This window comes from Pseudophryne corroboree, chromosome 3 (genome assembly GCF_028390025.1).
Source record: "Pseudophryne corroboree isolate aPseCor3 chromosome 3, aPseCor3.hap2, whole genome shotgun sequence".
Classification (NCBI taxonomy): domain Eukaryota; kingdom Metazoa; phylum Chordata; class Amphibia; order Anura; family Myobatrachidae; genus Pseudophryne; species Pseudophryne corroboree.
In genome coordinates, this window is record NC_086446.1 from 230641163 (window position 1) to 230665653 (window position 24491).

A 24491-nucleotide genomic window follows, 5' to 3' on the forward strand; every position below is an offset into this window, starting at 1 on the left:
GAATTGTTTTCTACTTGCACCACTGCCCGACACCCATACTTCATTGTGTCTCATCACATGTATAATTCATGCTGCATACAAGGGGAAATTCAATTAACTCACACCCATGTGCTAGGTGGGAAAGGTGCCATTGTGATGGTGTGTAAATGCTGGCAGCAGCATGGGAACTCGTCCCCTTTGCAGCTTGGACTCATACCAGAAAAATCAGTGAGTCAAGCAGGACTGTAAGTGCAGCGTATATCCACACTTACTGGCAGGGGAGAGAATATCACCCCTAATTAAATCTGAACCCCCTTTCCTCCCTCCCAATGTGTCTAATCTCATGTATCACTTATAATTCGGCACAGGGTGGGTCTGAGAGCACAGGTTATGTATGATCAGGGCTGGGTGATCATTCTTGCCCCATAAATCCCATACATTCTGCCAGATCACCCTCACACATTACGGCAAAGCTGGGGGTACTGTAGTATAGTGCTACCAGAGGCAGTGTGTGAGTAGCTGGCACTGACCTGTGTGTGTCCCTTAGATGGGATGACGTGCAGAATTATATACAGTAGATAGTGCTCACCTGTGGAGTATAGATTGATTACCTAGAGTGTGTGATGTGGTGAATATGTTTCAGATGGTCTAAATACAAGATTAGTCTCAAAAATTGGTTTAATAATAACTTAACAAAATTAGTGTGTGATAAAAAGTATATATGTTTTATATAAGGATTTGGATTATAAACATGTGTAGTACAATAGGAGAGGTATCAAATAGTTTATTACTATATAAGGAAAACAATAAAATATAATTCCATAAGTTGAGAATCAGTGGGTCTGATATATAAGGCAATTTGTGATATATTAGGAATGCCTAACAATAGGTTGAACAACAATAACACAATGGCCGGTATCTTATTGTGGGCAGTAAATGACCCGTTTTCGGCCGATAACACATGGGATCTGGAATAAGTTCTTGGACCCATGCGTTATTGCGCAAAAATGTGTCTGTGAGGTCTGGTTATCGAGTATTCTGCATGCGAAGCCTAATCCCCATTAAGTGCAGTAAGGGGCTTATTGGATAGCCCCTGGGGAATCCATTAACCACAGTCATTTATCGCTGTTAATTGGATATCCCACAATGTATTTGGATGTGGGCTCAGAGGTGCTTGATTATAGATAATACTATGTTGCGAACAGTAGTCTTTAATGAATACTATCTTGCCAGCAGCTGACACGGTTCGTGTATTCACATATCATGACAGACTGCTGATGAAGTGCTATATATTGCTGGGTAACAGACAGGGACGATGGGGAAGCAATGCAAATGGAAGGAGCTGGGAATATGGGGGAGGGGTGGACTAAGCTCCTAATTGCTGGTAAAGTCTTTCCTCTTTGTGTGCAAGTTCACGTTGTGATAAGTCCAGGAACATACCATGGGCAGTACGGATGGTGTAACGGTTAGTATTCCTGCCTCACAGCACTGAGGTCACTAACTGTGTGAAGTTTGTATATTCTCTCGGTTTCCTTCGGGTACTCCAGTTTCCTCCGACAACCCAAAAATATACTGGTAGAATAAATTGGCTCCAAACAAAATTAACCCTAGCACAAATGTGTGTGTGTGTACATGTGATAGGGAATATAGACTGTAAGATATATATTAGCTGAATACCCGTGCTTTGCTAAAGAATTTAATGCATAATGCCAATCTTTGTTAGGTCGCTTCTCTGGCTTCCCTGGATTGATGCTCTCAACATGTTGGGGCCAAGGAGAATAATCCGCCTCCTTCTCTGCCCCGTCCCACCTCTGATGCTGCCCTGCTCAGTGCTGTAAATACTGGGATGATAGGCCAAGCTCCGCCCGCTGTATGTTAAATATGTAAGGTTGTTTACTACGCCTTCTCACTCCCCCATGCTGATGGAGGCTGAACTTGGACTTAAACGGCATCAGGAGTATCACTATTCATCTCCGCGACCCCGAACACTATGGATTTTTACATGTCATCCCCATCCTTCCCCCACCCCTAGGGGTGCTAGGGGTGTCTTACCCCCACAGTATTTGTTTCCAGATTGTAAATCATATGTGTCCCAAGTTTGGTGTAAATTGTTCCAGGCATTCCAGAGTTATGCCCGAAAACTATGGATTTTTACATGTCACCCCCTTCCCACACCCACCCCCGGGGGTGCAAGTAGTGTGTTACCCCCACAGTGTTTGTTCCCAGAGTGTAAGTGATATGTGTACCAAGTTTGGTGTAAATTGCTCCAGGCATTCCAGAGTTATGCTGGAACATACACACATATACACATACATACATCTGATTTTTTATATATATATATATATATATATATATATATATATATATATTACAGTTTCTCCTAAGGGGTTAAACGAATCTCTAGGACTACAGTGTTTTTTGTAAACATTTGTATTTCGGTAAACTGTATCCATGATGTGTTTTTTATAGTTTTCTATTCATCAGTGTTGCTCTCTTCCTTTCTTTTTTATTAACATGTTTGTATATATGTATGTATCAGTATTGTATTTCTTTGTGCACAATGTATCTAATTAGTTACACTTTCAGGTGTGACGCCTGCGTGGTAACCTATTTAAACTTGTTCTGCTCATTTGTGTCTTCATCTCCTGACGGAAAGGGGTTCGTCCCCTGAAACATAGAGAATAAAAAAAACACTTATTGAAAAGTCTTCGAGTGCCGCCTGCTCCTTTGGACATTCGTTTACCTGTATATATACATATATATATTTTAAGGCAAACTATAGAATATATTCTATATTAATGTATGTATATAGAGATATACTCTATATGTACAATAAATAAATCATCCAAGAGAACTGCCATCACTTACAAAATCAATAGCAGCTTGCCCGGGTGCACAATTATAAGAAGACCTACAGCTGTAGCATGCCTCGCGGCAAAGTAGTCACGCAATGTGTGCCCGTGAATGGCCACACGCGTGCGTATGCATGTGTATGGTCATAGAGATTACATTTTCTAGGCACCGGGTGCGAATAGTTGCCGCTTGGAGCACCAAATAGCACCCATGATGCATATGCCTGTGGGCGAGGCTGGCTACATCTGAATATCTCCAACAAATAGCACTCAGAGACTTCGTGCTGGCAAACAGGTATATTCCAAGGTTCAACATTTCGTGGCGTCTGCCCTGTTGTCAGGACCACATACAATAATTTGTATGTATTGCATGTGGTCCTGATGATAGTCTGGATGCCCTGACCGGTACCATGCTGGTCACACCCCCTGCAGCGGCACACAATAGGCCTTTTATAAATTTCAGCTCCAGGCCCTTCAGGACCTTAATCTGGCACTGAGCGGGATTAGCCCCTGTTAGCGTCTGTGACCAGTTTAGGGTGACTGCGCTGGCTCAGGACGCCCCTCCAAGTGCCTACACGAAGTGTTGCTGAGCCTTCCTGGAGCGCAGCCTGTCAGAGCTGCGCTCCCACCCTTGTGCCGCCATACCCGCCGGAGATAGAAAACCACTAACTTCTAGAGTTGATTCCTACTCCCCCCTAAGTCCCACGAAGCAGGAAGGATGTTGCCAGCAGCCTTCCTGTACCTAAAGATCTAATTAAAATGAAAAAAAACTATGAAACCTAGCTGTGACCGACTCCTCCGGGCACATTTTCTAAACTGGGTCTGGTAGGAGGGGCATAGAGGGAGGAGCCAGCCCCCACTATTGATCTCTTAAAGTGCCCATGGCTCCTAATGGACCTGTCTATACCCCATGGTACTAATGTGGACCCCAGCATCCTCTAGGACGTAAGAGAAAATGTGAAAAACTCATGTCGACCTTTTGACCTGTCGACCTAGTACATGTCGACCTAATGCCCATGTCGATCTTCAGTGGTCGCCCTAATGACTGTCGACCTAACGACCGTATCCCCTGAAAGGAGCAGCAATCATTTACATGGCAAAACCAGGTTGGTTTTGCCTTCTAAATTACTTCCACTTTATAAATACGGGCAATCTCAGCTGAAATTCCAGACCTCGGCAAACTGGGACCATATTACATTTCCTAACTGGAGTTCTCTCAGGTATTCCCAGAGAGCAAGGCACATATGGTATATTGTGATCTAATGCTTCTCAACAAAATAAAGTATGTCCTGCTTGGTACCAAGGACCACTTGTGAGTCACCTAAAAAATAACATGTTACAGTATGTGTAGTGGGATACAGTACAGAGCAGGTAGACAGATGAAAAACATGTTTATTTAAACTGTCCTAATATTCCAGTACCTGCATAAACACAGATAAAACAAAGTAGAAAAAAAAACCTCCAAGCCGATAAAATTACCTTCAGTTCTCTCACTATGAAGCTGTTATTGTGACTGTAACCTGAGAGCCAGGAGGTGTCTCCGCATGACTAATTTACAGATCCTTGGGAACATCTCTACCTGAGGGCACAGAGAACAGAGCACTGTTCCATGTAACACAACAGTCATACAGATAGTCATTCCAGCAAGCTCAGCAACATGACAAGATTGTTGTGCATCACCTTGAAGCAAAGGTTATCTTACTGCTTCACAACACTGTGGTCCACCTATCTGTGTAGAGTTTGTATTTCCTCCACTTGCTTGTATGTTTTTTTTTTACAAGAGCTCAAGTTTCGTCCAACAATCCAAAAAAAACATAAATTGGCTTCTGACAATGGGCCTAATTCTGAGTTGATCGCAGCTTCAAATTTGTTAGCAGTTGGGCAAAACCATGTGCACTGCAGGAGGGGACAGATATAACATGTGCAGAGAGAGTTAGATTTGGGTGGCGTGTATTCAAACTGAAATCTAATTTGTAGTGTAAAAATAAAGCAGCCAGTATTTACCCTGCACAGAAATAGAATAACCCACCCAAATCTAACTCTCTCTGCACATGTTATATCTGCCCCCCCTGCAGTGCACATGGTTTTGCCCAATTGCTAACAAACTTGCTGCTGCGATCAACTCTGAATTACCCCCAATAAATGAACACTAGTGTGTGTATGGTGTATGTGTGTGTGCTGTACATGTGGTAGCAAATATGGATTGTAAGCTCCACTCAAGCAGGGACGATGTGAATGAAAAAACATTTGCTGTAAAGTGTGCGGAATATGTATGCGTTATATAATTAATTTAAAAAAATTATATATATATATTTCTATATATGTTATCTGTTCAGTGAGGACATCCATGACTTCAGCCCTGTAAGCATTGCAGTAATGAAATTCAGTGGTTTGCACTACATTACAGATTTCATTGGATGGCATTATGGTTTCAAATTGTGGATAGCACAGTGGCATAATGGTCAGCTTTGCTACCTCACAGCACTGCAGTCAAAGGTTCAGTTCCAACCAAGTGTGAAGTTTATATGTTCTCCAGATATTTGTGTGAGTTTCCTCTGTGTGCTCTGGGTTTCACCCACAATCCAAAACATACTAGTAGGGTAATTGGCTTTTGACAAAAAATATCTTTAGTGTATATGGATAAGTAGGTGGCAGGTGCATAGATTGGAGTCACTAGGGCAGGGACTGATATTAGGGCCGTAACTAGGGTGTTGTGTACACAGTGCTTGTCGCCCTGGAGGTGGGACCGGCTGCTGCTGCTGCAATGTCCATTTTGCCAGAAGCCCGCTGTAATGTTTTTATTAGCGGTGCATGGCGCACAACTTTTTATCAGCATTATTACAATAAGGGGCACCACTGTGTGGCATTAATGTGTATAATGGATACTAATATGTTTTGTAAAGGGTATATGGAGTACTACTGTGTGACGCAACATGAATAAGATGTACTGCTGTGTGACGCAACATGAATAAGGTGTACTACTGTGTGACGCAACATGAATAAGGTGTACTACTGTGTGGTATAACATGTATAAGGTGTACTAGTGTGTGGCATAATGTGTATAAGGGGTACTACTGTGTGACTTAATATGTATATGGAGTACTACTGTGTAGCATAACGTGTATATGGGGTACTACTGTGTGATGTAACATGAATAAGGAGTACTACTGTGTAGCATAATGGGCCTAATTCAGATCTGATCGCTGGGCTGCGTTTTTTGCTGTCCTGCGATCAGATAGTTAACGTCCTACAGGGGGAGTGTAAAATCGGTGTGCAAGTGTGCTTTCCTATGTGTACACCGAGCTGCTCCAAATCACTTTGTGCCTTCTCTGCGCAGCCCAGGACTTACTCTTCCAGTGCGATTGAATCCTGCTGATCAGGGCCGGAGCTGACATCAGACACCCTCTTTCAGAACGCTTGAGCTAGCCTGCGTTTTTCCGGACACTCCCTGAAAACGGTCAGTTGCCACCTACAAATGGCCTCTTCCTGTCAATCACCTTGCGAACGCCTGTGCGAATGTATCCTTCGCACCATCCCGTCGCTGACTGCCAGTGCCCGTTGTAGCTGTCTGACGCGTCTGCGCATTGTGGCTCATACACATGCGCAGTTCAGATCTGATCTCACGCTTTGTGAAAACGCACAGCAGCGATCAGATCTGAATGACCCTCCAATGTGTATTGTAATAAGGGGTACTTCTGTATGACCTCAGGAGCGTAACTCCCATAGGCAATGAAGACACCTGCCTCCTGGCTCCAAGCCCTAATGAGTACCTGCATGTACAGCAGCACTGTGTGGTTCACAGAGGGATCCAAGTGTGACTGCTGCTCTTCCAATGAAGCTCGGCTGTGCATCCAGTGCTGCTGGAGCAGTGGCGGATCTAGACTTTAGTTTTAGGGAGGGGGGTTTAAGAATTAATACTGACTGTTCCCCTCTCTACTCTTACTCCTCCCACTTACAGTTCTGCCCCTCCCATTTTCAACAAATAATTAAAAATATTAAAAAATAAATAAATAAAACAAATAGAATATACATGTCCCTTCTCCACTGTTTCTAGGCCACTTTTGATCAATCAACCAGATTGGTATACTGATGGATAAGCAGCTAGCCGTTATTACATCTGGGAAGTATATTAAAATCTTGTACAGTATACTGTGCATCATTTATTGTTTTATTCTATTTTTCATCAGTGTTATTTACATATACAATATATAGTGATGTGCACCGGAAATTTTTCGGGTTTTGTGTTTTGGTTTTGGATTCGGTTCCGCGCCCGTGTTTTGGATTCGGACGCGTTTTGGCAAAACCTCCCTGTAAATTTTTTGTCGGATTCGGGTGTGTTTTGGATTCGGGTGTTTTTTTACAAAAAACCCTCAAAAACAGCTTAAATCATAGAATTTGGGGGTCATTTTGATCCCATAGTATTTTCTCTGACGTCCTAGTGGATGCTGGGAACTCCGAAAGGACCATGGGGAATAGCGGCTCCGCAGGAGACTGGGCACAAAAGTAAAAGCTTTAGGACTACCTGGTGTGCACTGGCCCCTCCCCCTATGACCCTCCTCCAAGCCTCAGTTAGATTTTTGTGCCCGAACGAGAAGGGTGCACACTAGGTGGCTCTCCTGAGCTGCTTAGTGAAAAAGTTTAAGTATAGGTTTTTCATTTTCAGTGAGTCCTGCTGGCAACAGGTTCACTGCACCGAGGGACTAAGGGGAGAAGAAGCGAACTCACCTGCGTGCAGAGTGGATTGGGCTTCTTAGGCTACTGGACATTAGCTCCAGAGGGACGATCACAGGCCCAGCCATGGATGGGTCCCAGAGCCGCGCCGCCGGCCCCCTTACAGAGCCAGAAGACAGAAGAGGTCCGGGAAATCGGCGGCAGAAGACGTCCTGTCTTCAATAAGGTAGCGCACAGCACCGCAGCTGTGCGCCATTGCTCTCAGCACACTTCACACTCCGGTCACTGAGGGTGCAGGGCGCTGGGGGGGGCGCCCTGAGACGCAATAAAAACACCTTAGATGGCGAAAAATACATCACATATAGCTCCTGGGCTATATGGATGCATTTAACCCCGGCCAGTTTTTCCTTAAAAAAGCGGGAGAAAGGCCGCCGAGAAGGGGGCGGAGCCTATCTCCTCAGCACACAAGCGCCATTTTCCCTCACAGCTCCGCTGGAAGGACGTCTCCCTGACTCTCCCCTGCAGTCCTGCACTACAGAAACAGGGTAAAACAAGAGAGGGGGGGGCACTAATTTGGCAGATTAATCAATACAGCAGCTATATAAGGGAAAAACACTTATAGAAGGTTATCCCTGTATATATATAGCGCTCTGGTGTGTGCTGGCAAACTCTCCCTCTGTCTCCCCAAAGGGCTAGTGGGGTCCTGTCCTCTATCAGAGCATTCCCTGTGTGTGTGCTGTGTGTCGGTACGTTGTGTCGACATGTATGAGGAGGAAAATGGTATGGAGGCGGAGCAATTGCCTGTAATAGTGATGTCACCCCCTAGGGAGTCGACACCTGACTGGATGGTCTTATGGAAGGAATTACGTGATAGCGTCAGCACTTTACAAAAGACTGTTGACGACATGAGACAGCCGGCAAATCAGTTATTACCTGTCCAGGCGTCTCAAACACCGTCAGGGGCTCTAAAGCGCCCGTTACCTCAGATGGTCGACACAGACCCAGACACGGACACTGACTCCAGTGTCGACGGTGAGGAAACAAACGTGTTTTCCAGTAGGGCCACACGTTACATGATCACGGCAATGAAGGAGGTTTTGAACATTTCTGATACTACAAGTACCACAAAAAAGGGTATTATGTGGGGTGTGAAAAAACTACCCGTAGTTTTTCCTGAATCAGATGAATTAAATGAGGTGTGTGATGAAGCGTGGGTTTCCCCCGATAAAAAACTGCTAATTTCTAAAAAATTATTGGCATTATACCCTTTCCCGCCAGAGGTTAGGGTGCATTGGGAAACACCCCCTAGGGTAGATAAGGCGCTCACACGCTTATCAAAACAAGTGGCGTTACCGTCTCCTGATACGGCCGCCCTCAAGGAGCCAGCTGATAGGAAGCTGGAAAATATCCTAAAAAGTATATACACACATACTGGTGTTATACTGCGACCAGCAATCGCCTCAGCCTGGATGTGCAGTGCTGGGGTGGCTTGGTCGGATTCCCTGACTGAAAATATTGATACCCTGGACAGGGACAGTATATTATTGACTATAGAGCATTTAAAGGATGCATTTCTATATATGCGAGATGCACAGAGGGATATTTGCACTCTGGCATCAAGAGTAAGTGCGCTGTCCATTTCTGCCAGAAGAGGGTTATGGACGCGACAGTGGTCAGGTGATGCGGATTCCAAACGGCATATGGAAGTATTGCCGTATAAAGGGGAGGAGTTATTTGGGGTCGGTCTATCGGACCTGGTGGCCACGGCAACGGCTGGGAAATCCACCTTTTTACCCCAGGTCACCTCTCAGCAGAAAAAGACACAGTCTTTTCAGGCTCAGTCCTTTCGTCCCCATAAGGGCAAGCGGGCAAAAGGCCACTCATATCTGCCCCGGGGCAGAGGAAGGGGAAAAAGACTGCAGCAGGCAGCCTCTTCCCAGGAACAGAAGCCCTCCCCCGCTTCTGCCAAGTCCTCAGCATGACGCTGGGGCCTTACAAGCGGACTCAGGTACGGTGGGGGGTCGTCTCAAGAATTTCAGCGCGCAGTGGGCTCACTCGCAAGTGGACCCCTGGATCCTGCAGGTAGTATCTCAGGGGTACAAATTGGAATTCGAGACGTCTCCCCCTCGCCGGTTCCTGAAGTCTGCTTTACCAACGTCTCCCTCCGACAGGGAGGCGGTATTGGAAGCCATTCACAAGCTGTATTCCCAGCAGGTGATAATCAAGGTACCCCTCCTACAACAGGGAAAGGGGTATTATTCCACGCTGTTTGTAGTACCGAAGCCGGACGGCTCGGTGAGACCTATTTTAAATCTGAAATCCTTGAACACTTACATACAAAGGTTCAAATTCAAGATGGAGTCACTCAGAGCAGTGATAGCGAACCTGGAAGAAGGGGACTATATGGTGTCTCTGGACATCAAGGATGCTTACCTCCATGTCCCAATTTGCCCTTCTCACCAAGGGTACCTCAGGTTTGTGGTACAGAACTGTCACTATCAGTTTCAGACGCTGCCGTTTGGATTGTCCACAGCACCCCGGGTCTTTACCAAGGTAATGGCCGAAATGATGATTCTTCTTCGAAGAAAAGGCGTCTTAATTATCCCTTACTTGGACGATCTCCTGATAAGGGCAAGGTCCAGGGAACAGTTAGAGGTCGGAGTAGCACTATCTCAAGTAGTACTACGACAGCACGGGTGGATTCTAAATATTCCAAAATCGCAGCTGATTCCGACGACACGTCTGCTGTTCCTAGGGATGATTCTGGACACAGTACAGAAAAAGGTGTTTCTCCCGGAGTAGAAGGCCAAGGAGTTATCCGACCTAGTCAGGAACCTCCTAAGACCAGGCCAAGTGTCAGTGCATCAATGCACGAGGGTCCTGGGAAAAATGGTGGCTTCTTACGAAGCGATTCCATTCGGCAGATTCCACGCAAGAACTTTTCAATGGGATCTGCTGGACAAATGGTCCGGATCGCATCTTCAGATGCATCAGCGGATAACCCTGTCTCCAAGGACAAGGGTGTCTCTCCTGTGGTGGTTGCAGAGTGCTCATCTTCTAGAGGGCCGCAGATTCGGCATTCAGGACTGGGTCCTGGTGACCACGGATGCCAGCCTGAGAGGCTGGGGAGCAGTCACACAGGGAAGAAATTTCCAGGGCTTGTGGTCAAGCATGGAAACGTCATTTCACATAAATATCCTGGAACTAAGGCCATTTACAATGCCCTAAGTCAAGCAAGGCCTCTGCTTCAGGGTCAGCCGGTGTTGATCCAGTCGGACAACATCACGGCAGTCGCCCACGTAAACAGACAGGGCGGCACAAGAAGCAGGAGGGCAATGGCAGAAGTTGCAAGGATTCTTCGCTGGGCGGAAAATCATGTGATAGCACTGTCAGCAGTGTTCATTCCGGGAGTGGACAACTGGGAAGCAGACTTCCTCAGCAGACACGACCTCCACCCGGGGGAGTGGGGACTTCACCCACAAGTCTTCCACATGATTGTGAACCGTTGGGAAAAACCAAAGGTGGACATGATGGCGTCCCGCCTCAACAAAAAACTGGACAGATATTGCGCCAGGTCAAGGGACCCTCAGGCAATAGCTGTGGACGCTCTGGTAACACCGTGGGTGTACCAGTCAGTGTATGTGTTCCCTCCTCTGCCTCTCATACCCAAGGTACTGAGAATCATAAGAAGGAGAGGAGTAAGGACTATACTCGTGGCTCCGGATTGGCCAAGAAGGACTTGGTACCCGGAACTTCAAGAGATGCTCACGGAGGACCCGTGGCCTCTACCTCTAAGAAAGGACCTGCTCCAGCAGGGACCCTGTCTGTTCCAAGACTTACCGCGGCTGCGTTTGACGGCATGGCGGTTGAACGCCGGATCCTGAAGGAAAAAGGCATTCCGGATGAAGTCATCCCTACCCTGATCAAAGCCAGGAAGGATGTAACCGTGCAACATTATCACCGTATTTGGCGTAAATATGTTGCGTGGTGTGAGGCCAGGAAGGCCCCTACAGAGGAATTTCAACTGGGTCGTTTCCTGCATTTCCTGCAAACAGGACTGTCTATGGGCCTAAAATTAGGGTCCATTAAGGTTCAAATTTCGGCCCTGTCGATTTTCTTCCAGAAAGAACTGGCTTCAGTTCCTTAAGTTCAGACGTTTGTCAAGGGGGTACTGCATATACAGCCTCCTTTTGTGCCTCCAGTGGCACCTTGGGATCTCAATGTAGTTTTGGGGTTCCTAAAATCACATTGGTTTGAACCACTCACCACTGTGGACTTAAAATATCTCACATGGAAAGTGGTAATGCTGTTAGCCCTGGCTTCAGCCAGGCGTGTCTCAGAATTGGCGGCTTTATCCTATAAAAGCCCTTACCTAATTTTTCATACGGACAGGGCAGAATTGAGGACTCGTCCTCAATTTCTCCCTAAGGTGGTTTCAGCGTTTCACTTAAACCAGCCTATTGTGGTACCTGCGGCTACTAGGGACTTGGAGGACTCCAAGTTGCTGGACGTAGTCAGGGCCCTGAAAATATATGTTTCCAGGACGGCTGGAGTCAGAAAATCTGACTCGCTGTTTATCCTGTATGCACCCAACAAGCTGGGTGCTCCTGCTTCTAAGCAGACTATTGCTCGTTGGATTTGTAGTACAATTCAGCTTGCACATTCTGTGGCAGGCCTGCCACAGCCAAAATCGTTAAAAGCCCATTCCACAAGGAAAGTGGGCTCATCTTGGGCGGCTGCCCGAGGGGTCTCGGCTTTACAACTTTGCCAAGCAGCTACTTGGTCAGGGGCAAACACGTTTGCTAAATTCTACAAATTTGATACCCTGGCTGAGGAGGACCTGGAGTTCTCTCATTCGGTGCTGCAGAGTCATCCGCACTCTCCCGCCCGTTTGGGAGCTTTGGTATAATCCCCATGGTCCTTTCGGAGTTCCCAGCATCCACTAGGACGTCAGAGAAAATAAGAATTTACTTACCGATAATTGTATTTCTCGTAGTCCGTAGTGGATGCTGGGCGCCCATCCCAAGTGCGGATTGTCTGCAATACTTGTACATAGTTATTGTTACAAAAATCGGGTTATTATTGTTGTGAGCCATCTTTTCAGAGGCTCCTCTGTTATCATGCTGTTAACTGGGTTCAGATCACAGGTTGTACGGTGTGATTGGTGTGGCTGGTATGAGTCTTACCCGGGATTCAATATCCTTCCTTATTGTGTACGCTCGTCCGGGCACAGTATCCTAACTGAGGCTTGGAGGAGGGTCATAGGGGGAGGAGCCAGTGCACACCAGGTAGTCCTAAAGCTTTTACTTTTGTGCCCAGTCTCCTGCGGAGCCGCTATTCCCCATGGTCCTTTCGGAGTTCCCAGCATCCACTACGGACTACGAGAAATAGAATTAATCGGTAAGTAAATTCTTATTATTAACCTCAATAACCATAATTTACACTAATCTCCAGTCTATTCTGAACACCTCACACCTCACAATATTATTTTTAGTCCTAAAATTTGCACCGAGGTCGCTGGATGACTAAGCTAAGCGACCCAAGTGGCCGACACAAACACCTGGCCCATCTAGGAGTGGCACTGCAGTGTCAGACAGGATGGCAGATTTAAAAAATAGTCCCCAAACAGCACATGATGCAAAGAAAAAAAGAGGTGCAATGAGGTAGCTGTGTGACTAAGCTAAGCGACCCAAGTGGCCGACACAAACACCTGGCCCATCTAGGAGTGGCACTGCAGTATCAGACAGGATGGCAGATTTAAAAAATAGTCCCCAAACAGCACATGATGCAAAGAAAAAAAGAGGTGCAATAAGGTAGATGTGTGACTAAGCTAAGCGACCCAAGTGGCCGACACAAACACCTGGCCCATCTAGGAGTGGCACTGCAGTGTCAGACAGGATGGCAAATTTAAAAAATAGTCCCCAAACAGCACATGATGCAAAGAAAAAAAGAGGTGCACCAAGGTCGCTGGATGGCTAAGCTAAGCGACCCAAGTGGCCGACACAAACACCTGGCCCATCTAGGAGTGGCACTGCAGTGTCAGACAGGATGGCAGATTTAAAAAATAGTCCCCAAACAGCACATGATGCAAAGAAAAAAGAGGTGCCTGACTTAAACAAACCACCTCACCATCAGAATCCTCCTTGTCAATTTCCTCCCCAGCGCCAGCAACACCCATATCCTCATCGGTATCCGTTCACATGGTCGACCATGTTATGGTCGACAGTCATTAGGTCGACCACTATTGGTCGACATTGACATGGTCGACATGGACACATGGTCGACACATGAAAATGGTCGCCACATGAAAGGTCGACACATGAAAAGGTCGACATGAGTTTTTTAACTTTTTTTCTTTTGGGGAACTTTTCCATACTTTACGATCCACATGGACTACGATTGGAACGGTAAAGTGTGCCGAGCGAAGCGGTAGCAGAGCGAAGGCACCATGCCCGAAGCATGGAGAGCGAAGCGAGCCATGCGAGGGGACGCGGTGCACTAATTGGGGTTCCCAGTCACTTTACGCAAAAAACGACACCAAAAAAGTTAAAAAAACTCATGTCGACCTTTTCATATGTCTACCTTTCATGTGTCGACCATGTGTCCATGTCAACCATGTCAATGTCGACCAATAGTGGTCGACCTAATGACTGTCGACCATAACATGGTCGACCATTCATACCGGAACCATCCTCATCCTGGTGTACTTCAACAGTGACATCTTCAATTTGACTATCAGGAACTGGACTGCGGGCAGGCCCGGCGCTACCCGCTCAGCGAAGGGATGCAGTGCAGGGAGGCGCTGGGACAGAGAGGCGCTCCCCCTGCTCTGAATCCCTTCACTGCTGCGCCGTCCTGTCCCCCTGCTGCTGCTGTGACTGTCACGGTATGACAGTCACTGGCAGCAGCGCCTGCTGAATGAAAAACCTCCTGCCTCCCCTCCCCGTGTGACAGCGGCTGACGGGCTGAGTATGGGACAGAAGGGGGCGGAGCTAACCGGGCCGAAAGTTGGCGGGGCTAAACGGGACAGAAGGGGCGGAGCTACACTGACCAGGCTGCAGTACAGAGGGAGACTGGCTTAGGTAAGTGGTGTGTGTGTGTGTGTGTGTGTGTGTATATATATATATATATGGTGAGTGTGTATGTGTGCATATGGTGGGTGGGTGTGTATGTGTGTGTATATATGTGTGAATTGTGTGTGTGAGGTATGTCTGTGTACGCGCACTTTATGGTTGCTAGTATTGGGGGGGCATTACGTATAATGACGCTACTACTGGGGGAGGCCATTACATGCAAGGACGATACTACTACTGGGGGGGCATTACGTATAAGGACGCTACTACTACAGGGGGGCATTACGTGAAACTACGCTACTACTGGGGTGGCCATTATTTATAAGGACGATACTACTACTAGGGGGGAATTACGTATAAGGATGTTACTACTACTGTGGGTGCACTACGTATAAGGATGCTACTACTACAGGGGGGGCTTTACGCGTAACGACGCTACTACTACTGGGAGGGTGCATTACGTATAAGGACGCTACTACAGGGGGGCATTACGCGTAACAACGCTACTACTGCTGGGGGGGGCATTACTTATAAGGACGCTACTACTACTACGGGGGAATTACATATAAGGAGGCTTCTACTGGGGGTGCATTATGTATAAGGACGCTACTACTACTGTGGGGCATTACGTATATGGACGATACTACTATTAGGGGGAATTACGTATAAGGACGCTTTTACTACTGGGGGTGCACTACGTATAAGGACGCTACTACTGCTGGGGGGGGCATTACGTATAAGAACGCTACTACTACTTGGGGGCATTATATATAAGGACGCTACTATTACTGGGGGGGCATTACGTATAAGGATGCTACTACTGGGGGGGCATTATGCATAAGGACGCTACTACTATGGGGGGGGCATTACATGTAAAGATGCTACTACTGGGGGGGGGGCATTACGTATATGGACGCTACTAGTACTGTGGGGGGGCATTACGTATAAGGACGCTACTACTACTAGGGGGGAATTACGTACAAGGACGCTTCTACTACTGGGGGTACACTACGTATAAGGACGCTTCTACTACTGGGGGGGGCATTACGTATATAAGGAAGCATCTACTACTGGGGGTGCACTACGTATAAGGATGCTACTACTACTCTGGGTGCATTATGTATAAGGATGCTACTACTACTGGGGGGGCACTACGTATAAGGATGCTACTACTACTGGGGGCATTATGTATAAGGATGCTACTACTACTGTGAGTGCATTATGTATAAGGGTGCTACTACTACTGGGGTGCATTACATAAAAGGACGCTACTACTACGGGTGGGGCATTACGTATAAGATTAATAAGATTGTGCTACATTGTGGCGTAATTTTAAATGGGGGTACTATTGTGTGGCCATGCCCCTTACTTGTGAGACCACACCCCTTTTCCCGGCGCACGCCAACGGAATATGGGAGGGCGCAATTTTATAGTTTGCAGGGGGGCGCCGAACACCCTAGCACCGGCCCTGACTGCGGGTGCTCCTTCCAGCACTTGCAGGAGGCGTGCAAATGGTGGAAGGCGCAACCTCTTCCCGTCCAGTGTTGGGAAGGTCAGGCATCGCAACCGACACAATTGGACTCTCCTTGGGGATTTGTGATTTAGAAGAACGCACAGTTCTTTGCTGTGCTTTTGCCATCTTAACTCTTTTAAGTTTTCTAGCAGGAGGATGAGTGCTTCCATCCTCATGTGAAGCTGAACCACTAGCCATGAACATAGGCCAGGCCCTCAGCCGTTCCATGCCACTCCGTGTCGTAAATGGCACATTGGCAAGTTTACGCTTCTCCTCAGACGATTTTGATTTAGATTTTTGGGTCATTTTACTGAGCTTTATTTTTTTGGATTTTACATGCTCTCTACTATGACATTGGGCATCGGCCTTGGCAGACGACGTTGATGGCATTTCATCGTCTCGGCCATGACTAGTGGCAGCAGCTTCAGCACGAGGTGGAAGTGGATCTTGATCTTTCCCTATTTTACCCTCCACATTTTTGTTCTCTATTTTTTAATGTGTGGAATTATATGCCAGTAATATATCAATAGCAATGGCCTACTACTATATATACTGCGCACAACTGAAATGCACCACAGGTATGGATGGATAGTATACTTGACGACACAGAGGTAGGTAGAGCAGTGGACTACTGTACCGTACTGCTATATATATATATATATAGTTATACTGGTGGTCAGCAAACTGCAAAACTGAAATGCACCACAGGTATGGATGGATAGTATACTTGACGACACAGAGGTAGGTAGAGCAGTGGCCTTCTGTATCGTACTGCTATATAGTATATACTGGTGGTCAGCAAACTGCAAAACTGAAATGCACCACAGGTATGGATGGATAGTATACTTGACGACACAGAGGTAGGTAGAGCAGTGGACTACTGTACCATACTGCTATTTATATATAGTATATACTGGTGGTCAGCAAACTGTGCAAAACTGAAATGCACCACAGGTATGGATGGATAGTATACTTGACGACACAGAGGTAGGTAGAGCAGTGGCCTTCTGTACCGTACTCTTATATATTATATACTGGTGGTCAGCAAAATTATGCACTGTACTCCTACTATATACTACAATGCAGCACAGATATGGAGCGTTTTTCAGGCAGAGAACGTATAATACTGGTGGTCACTGGTCAGCAAAACTCTGCACTGTACTCCTCCTATATAATACTGCTGGTCCCCAGTCCCCACAATAAAGCAGTGTGAGCACAGATATATGCAGCACACTGAGCACAGATATGGAGCATTTTTCAGGCAGAGAACGTATAATACTGGTGGTCACTGGTCAGCAAAACTCTGCACTGTACTCCTCTTATACAATACTGGTGGTCCCCAGTCCCCACAATAAAGCAGTGTGAGCACAGATATATGCAGCACACTGAGCACAGATATGGAGCGTTTTTCAGGCAGAGAACGTATAATACTGGTGGTCACTGGTCAGCAAAACTCTGCACTGTACTCCTCCTATATAATACTGCTGGTCCCCAGTCCCCACAATAAAGCAGTGTGAGCACAGATATATGCAGCACACTGAGCACAGATATGGAGCGTTTTTCAGGTAGAGAACGTATAATACTGGTGGTCACTGGTCAGCAAAACTCTGTACTCCTCCTATAATACTGCTGGTCCCCAGAATAAAGATATGTGCAGCCCCCTGAAAGTTCTGAAACAAAGTGAGAGGACGCCAGCCACGTCCTCTATCATTTCCAATGCACGAGTGAAAATTGGCGGCGACGCACGGATCCTTATATAGAATCCGAATCTCGCGAGAATCCGACAGCGGGATGATGACTTTCGGGCGCGCTCGGGTTAACCGAGCAATACTGGAATATCCGAATATGCCTCGGAACCGTGTAAAATGGGTGAAGTTCGGGGGGGTTCGGATTCCGCGGAACCGAACCCGCTCATCACTAATATATATATATATATATATATATATATATATATAGTGATACAGAGATACAAATATGCGGGTACGTTCGGGTACGGAGTACCCATAAGAATTTGGCAGCGGGTACTCAGTACCACCTGCCACACACTTTGCAAATTGCTACAATTATAATGTGCCACAAAGCAACAAGACCATGGTGCTTGGCAGCATGACGGCTCCTCCCACTTTGTCAGGGTTACTGGGAGTGCAACACTGGCTGTATTTTCCTGTTATAATGGAGGCATTACTATATATTGTTATTAAATTGGGGGCATAACTTTATATTTCTATTATACTGGAAGAATCACTATATATTTCTATTATACTGGAGGCATTACTATATATTTTTAGCCTTGCCTCCAGATAAAAAATAAGAAGGGGGCTGTTGTGTGGCCACGCCGCTAGTGTCATGTAGCCACTCCCACTAGTAGCATGTGGCCACGCCCCTCACAGCACATGAACACGCCCATTTTTCGGCACTCAGTACCACTAAGAAAATATTTCTACTTGCACCTCTGTATATATATATATATATATATATATAACCAGCAAAGATTAGCACAGGCACTCACCACTTCCAATATACAAACATTTTTTTATTGTACCTCACAGGTGTGCAGCATAACAGCAATGCGTCGACGTTTCGGCTCCATCCGGGCCTTTGTCAAAACAGACAGAATCACAGCAGATCCATACCCAGCAGCCCATAATACACAATGACAAGCAGACCACCTTTATAGCAGAGACATGTCCATAGCTCCTCCAATCCACTTAAAACCAGGAAGTAATCTAGAAAGATACCCCAGAACCACTAACAACACCCAATACACATGGACCATATTAGTAATTGGTTATAATACCTAGATTAGTCATTTACAACTCCTGAACATATAGAACATCTTACCGGCGTCTAGGTTGTATCAGCGGCATTTACCGTGAAACCGGAAGTAACGTGCGTTCCATGGCAAGTGGAACGCACTCACGTGACCGGAAGTGCTGGTAATGCTGGTTGGCGGCGTCCTGCCATTACTAGGAAACCAGACAGTAACAAACATACGTTCCATACAACAGAACCTCATGGCCAAATCCACATATATTGTTCATAACCAACAATTGTGTTAGCATTATTCAATGTCAATCCGTGCTTAATTGTTTATTGTGGGTTATTATCTAGAATGTGGTCGAGGATAACAAACCCATATATATATATGAGCGTTTAACTGGGGAGCATAGGGACTATGTATCACCATAGGCAGGTCTGCAAAAGCACCAATATTACTAACAAAACAACAATAACATTGAAGACAGACAAGACAAACCATCTTAAGAATTATTAAAGAACAGATAAAAAACACATATCCAAAACAAGTCAGGATAACTTTTGGGGAATAGCAAACAAGAACAGCCCTATCATGGAAACATTTAAAGAAAAAAGAAGAGCTAAGCACAATCATAAACATATATTAAGTGGATTAGCCTCATTCAATCCACGTGGGGCCAGAGTATCAAGTTCGTATATCTACCTTGCTTCACGTTGGCGTAATTTCATTTCACGATCACCATCCCGGGGTAGTTTTGGTATGTGGTCAATTAACATACACTTCAAACTTTAGATGGAGTGTCCCCTCATGGCAAAATGCTGCGCCACCGGTTTATCAGATGACATAGTGGTCAATACCACTCGGATAGATGTGCGCGATGGTTAGCCATTCTATCCCGGAAATTCCTTGTGGTCATACCCACATAATAGTAGCCACAAGGGCATACAATAATGTAGATGACATGGTCCATAGTACAGTGTTACCTATGTCGGATCTTAATCTGTTGGCCACTATGTGGATGTGCAAACGTTTGACCGACCATAATCGACCTGCAAGTGGTGCAGTTAGGGCACCGAAAACAGCCATTCTTTGTCGTTTGCAACCAGGTGCTCGTCGTTGTTGTCGGTTGAAGGGTCGTACGCATCAACATCTGCCGCAGGTTTTTATCACGTCTATATGCACATAATGGTGGTTGTTGGCTTATCCCTTTGAGTGCTGGGTCTGTGCTAATAATGGGCCAATATTTAGGTAATACCTTTTGTGAGTGGGAGGATGCTACATCGTATGTGGAAGCAAAAATCATACGATTAGCCACTTTACCAGTGCTGCGTACACCATCCCTATGGGAGTGCCTGTACCTTGCTTTCTTAAGACATCGTCTAATCGTTGGTCTCGAATATCCACAATCATAAAACCGGTCAATCATTTTGCTAATTTGCACCTCTGCCAATTCTTCGGTGGTATTGTTGCGTAACACACGCATAAACTGCGAGATCGGTAAGCTCTATTTAAGGTGCGTGGGGTGATGACTAGAAGAGTGTAAAAGCGTATTTCGGTCGGTGTCCTTCCTGAAGAGGGTTATAGCTAATTTACCAGTCCATCGATACACTGTCACATCTAAAAAATTTACCTCATCATGATCGATGTGGTATGTGAAATGGATAGGGCTGTTCAAGTTGTTAAGATATGCAACCATCCCCTGAAATTCAATGTCGGTCCGTAGCCAAATAACAAAAACATAATTGATGTAGCGTCCAAAAAATAGGCATTTTGCCCCAAACTCAGGTACTATGTTTACTGATTCGTACTTATGCATATACAAATTGGCATATGCCGGGGCCAAATTTGATCCCATTGCCGTCCCACTACATTGGACATAAAAGTCCTTACCATACGCAAAGTGGTTCTGCTTCAGTACCAAACCCGCAAGTTCGAGCAAAAATTCAGATTTTGGACCCGTAACGTGACCAGCCACTAAAGCATCACGCATGGCTATCAGTCCCTCAGTATGTGGAATTACCGTATAGAGGGACTGGATGTCCAGAGTTGCCAACCATGCATCATCAGGGATCATACCCAGAGCTCCAATCTTGTTTTAAAAATCTGGAGTATCTCTTAGAAAACTGGGTATTGAAATCACCAAAGGTTGTAAAAATGAATCAATAAATATCGCCAAAGGTTGCAGTATTGAACCCATTGCCTATATAATCGGCCGGCCAGGAGGGTCAATCATAGATTTATGTATTTTGGGTAACGTGCAGATAATTGGACATACTGGATTGTCAACAGTTAAATAACTGGCAATTTTTCTGTCCAACCATCCACACATAAGAGCCATCTCGATGGTACCATCAACTAACCTCTTAATCCGAGGCATAGGATTGACTTTAATCTTAACGTACACTGCTGAATCTGCAAGTTTTCTGAGGATTTCAGCATTGTATTTGCACCAATTTTGCACCACCACAGCACCACCCTTATCTGCTTGCCGTATCACTATTTGGTCATTATCGACCAATTTTTTCAAAGCCATCCTCTGTTCAGAGGAAAGGTTGTGGTACCATGGCTGCACCTGGTGCATCTGCATATCCCTATCAGTCAACCTGAGAAAGGTACGAATACTGGGGTTTGTAGATTGAGGATCAAACCTACTGGGTTTGGTTAAACCTGAAACATCACCAACCTCACTCTGGTTATTTGAAAATAATTCTCGAAGCCTAAGTTTTCTACCAAATTTGTAGTGATCCACTGCCCACCCAAATTTATTGTGTGGGACTGTGGGAACAAATGAAAGACACAGTGCTAAAATATCAAGTTCAGCAGATGACAATGTGCAACTAGACAAATTAAAAACTGTGTTTATTGGTGTTTCCTTGGACGCCCTCTTCGCTTTGTATCCACCCCTCCGCGAGGGGTACCTCGTCCTTGATTTCTGTTGGGGTCGACAGTGTTCCTGATAACACATCCTAAAAAAGCACCAGACGGTGGTCTACTGTCAAACCCCTCACTCTCAGAGTTAGATTGTGATGATGAATTATCCAAGGGATCAGGATATCTACCCCGGGTCTGTACGCGTGATCTCCGACCAAAATGTCCTTTGGAATCACCCCTCAACCACCTATATACCTGGTTATTGGAGTAGTCTGATTTGACAGTAGCCAACTTTTTACGCTTGAAGGTGATGAGCTCCTGCTGATAGGAACCAACTTGTTCAGTCAAACGGTCGATCCACTTATCAGCAGTATCCGTCACCAAGGTAGATAAATATGTGGAATTAAACGTAGCCAAGTCCTCTCGCACCTGTTTCAACTCAAACCCAACCTCCTCAATAACGAGTAGGATGAGGCCGGGTGAGTGTGGACTTATCCGGATATATACAGTATATATATATATATATACAGTATATATATATATATATATATATATATAGCTTGCAAATAAATGGGCGGCACTCTCCAGGCTTTTTCAAATTTCCATAGCGTCCTTAATTCCTACGTTACGTTTCAGGCTCTCGCCCGTCGTCAGGGACAATCATACACAAAATGACATACAAAATTACAAACATTTATACCCTATCTAACATGTGCACAAATTGCTAAACTCACTCACCTGCTCCACGCCGCTCGGTGCAGCCGGGTCCGCGCAGGCAACTGACGTCACTGGATCCCGACGTCACCAGGCGGCGCCAAGCTAGGGTTCCATTCATTTTCTGTTGCTTAGCAACCTGACAACATGAAAAAAATTTTTTTGTTACAAACATTTAAAACCATGCTTACATTAAAAGCTGAGCATACTCATTACTAACTGTGTGTCATGACTACATTGCACTCTATTTTAGCATCTATTGAGCTTGATCATCTATAGATATGTTAAAGGTTGTTTTGCAAAGAAGCAAAAGAAAGACTGTTTGATATGTCTCTCTGGGGCACACTTTATTTAAATTAACTAGATGACAAAGTTATGAAACCGTGGAATGTATATGAAGCATTAAAACGTAACTTTTAATTTATTCTACAGACGAAAAAATTATACTCAAGTATTATAAGGAAAAAATTAGTTAGTTAATTAACCATATGAGAAAAACATTGCTGTATGAAACAGCGAAATAGGTTAAAACAAGTATTAAATAGCATATATAGAAGACGATATAATGATATGTCACTCGCCTATTAAAAGTGGGTGACAGAAAGTTTGTCTGTAAACCCGCTGGATTTTAGGCGAGTATTACTGTTAGACATTTGTCCAATGCGAAAATAAAAATTCTTGTTATCACTATGAATTTATGATTAGATATACACATGTATATTTCATAGAAGAGATACAAGAAGAAACCGGCTTTTATATTACCGGACTCCTTTTTGAGTGGTCAGCTATACTGCGTATTCTGCAATGTTAGCTTGCAAATGAGTTTTGCTGGTCAATGAAAGGCATGTACCTTAATGGGACTACAGTACCCAGTATTCCCAGAAGGTCACCCTTTCTGGTACTGACCGGGCCCAGTGCTGCTTGGCTTCCAAAATCAGACGAGATCGGGCAGATCCAGCATGGTATGACTGTAGAAGATATGGTAAATACCTCTCAGCATAGAGAGTGGCTGCTAATCTTAGCAAACTGTGGTTCCGTGATCAGAAATGTTGAGTTAACAATAGCCAATTATTGTCCCTAAAGGAAAACTCCCGTGGTTTTCAGGGGAACCAAAATGTGGAGAGATTGTTCACTGATGAAATCCTCCACGTAAATTATAATTGGAAACACATACAAGAATCACCTCGAACGAATGAAGGTGTGGCAATAAGAATACTGATATGACAAAAATTGATTGATGTGATGGAATTATAATAAACAATCTTGCGAATTACCATATGCTGAATCTTGTATAAGGATTGACATAAATTGTTGTGTGAAGCTGTCTAAGCAGCGCCTTATCTCATTGTAAAGAGATGCAGTTATTTTAAATAGTTTCCACGATAAAGAATTACTAAGTATAAAGTGACTAATGATTAGTGTAACTATGTAACAATACCCTTAGGATACACCACTAGGGCTGCAAGGCAGCTACCTGTTCAATCACATACACAACTTGACATAGGATGTTGCAAAAAAAAAAAAAAAAGGGAGGGGTCTAGGCGGCACTGTGTCTAAATGAAGACAGATACAATTGTTTTTAAATATACCACATAAGTTGCAAGGAGCAGCTGACTTCTATCACTGCAGGATGCAAATATTTGTATATAGTTGTCACAGTAACTCAATGCAGACAGATACATTTGTTTTTAGATAGATCACATAGGCTGCAAGAAGCAGCTGACTTCTATCGTTGAAAGATACAAATATTTGTATATAGTTGTCACAATAACAAATTGCTAAGAAAACTGCAGAAATGCTGACTCAAATCTCAACATAAGACTTTTTGAGAAATTCAATATTAGAACCAGCAAAAACACTGCAAGAGCAGCTGATGTTCTATTTGTAAATAAATTGCACAAAGTATCCAATTCTGTTTGACAAAATAATCACAATTAATGAGAACAGAGTATTTGTAAATAGGCACTGCTCTAATAATAAATGGGTGAAAGCTCTCCTATCAACGGAATGCCTGAAGTCAAAAATAATAATAATTGCCTGACTGTATTGGTGGAGTTAGT

The 24491-nt window shown here is 44.9% G+C and overlaps 1 pseudogene; it reads right to left on the reverse strand.

The window, feature by feature from the left end:
• Nucleotides 1–23288: 23288 nt before the first annotated feature.
• On the reverse strand, nucleotides 23289–23407 carry LOC134895829 (5S ribosomal RNA; annotated as a pseudogene).
• Between the last annotated feature and the right edge of the window lie 1084 nt (nucleotides 23408–24491).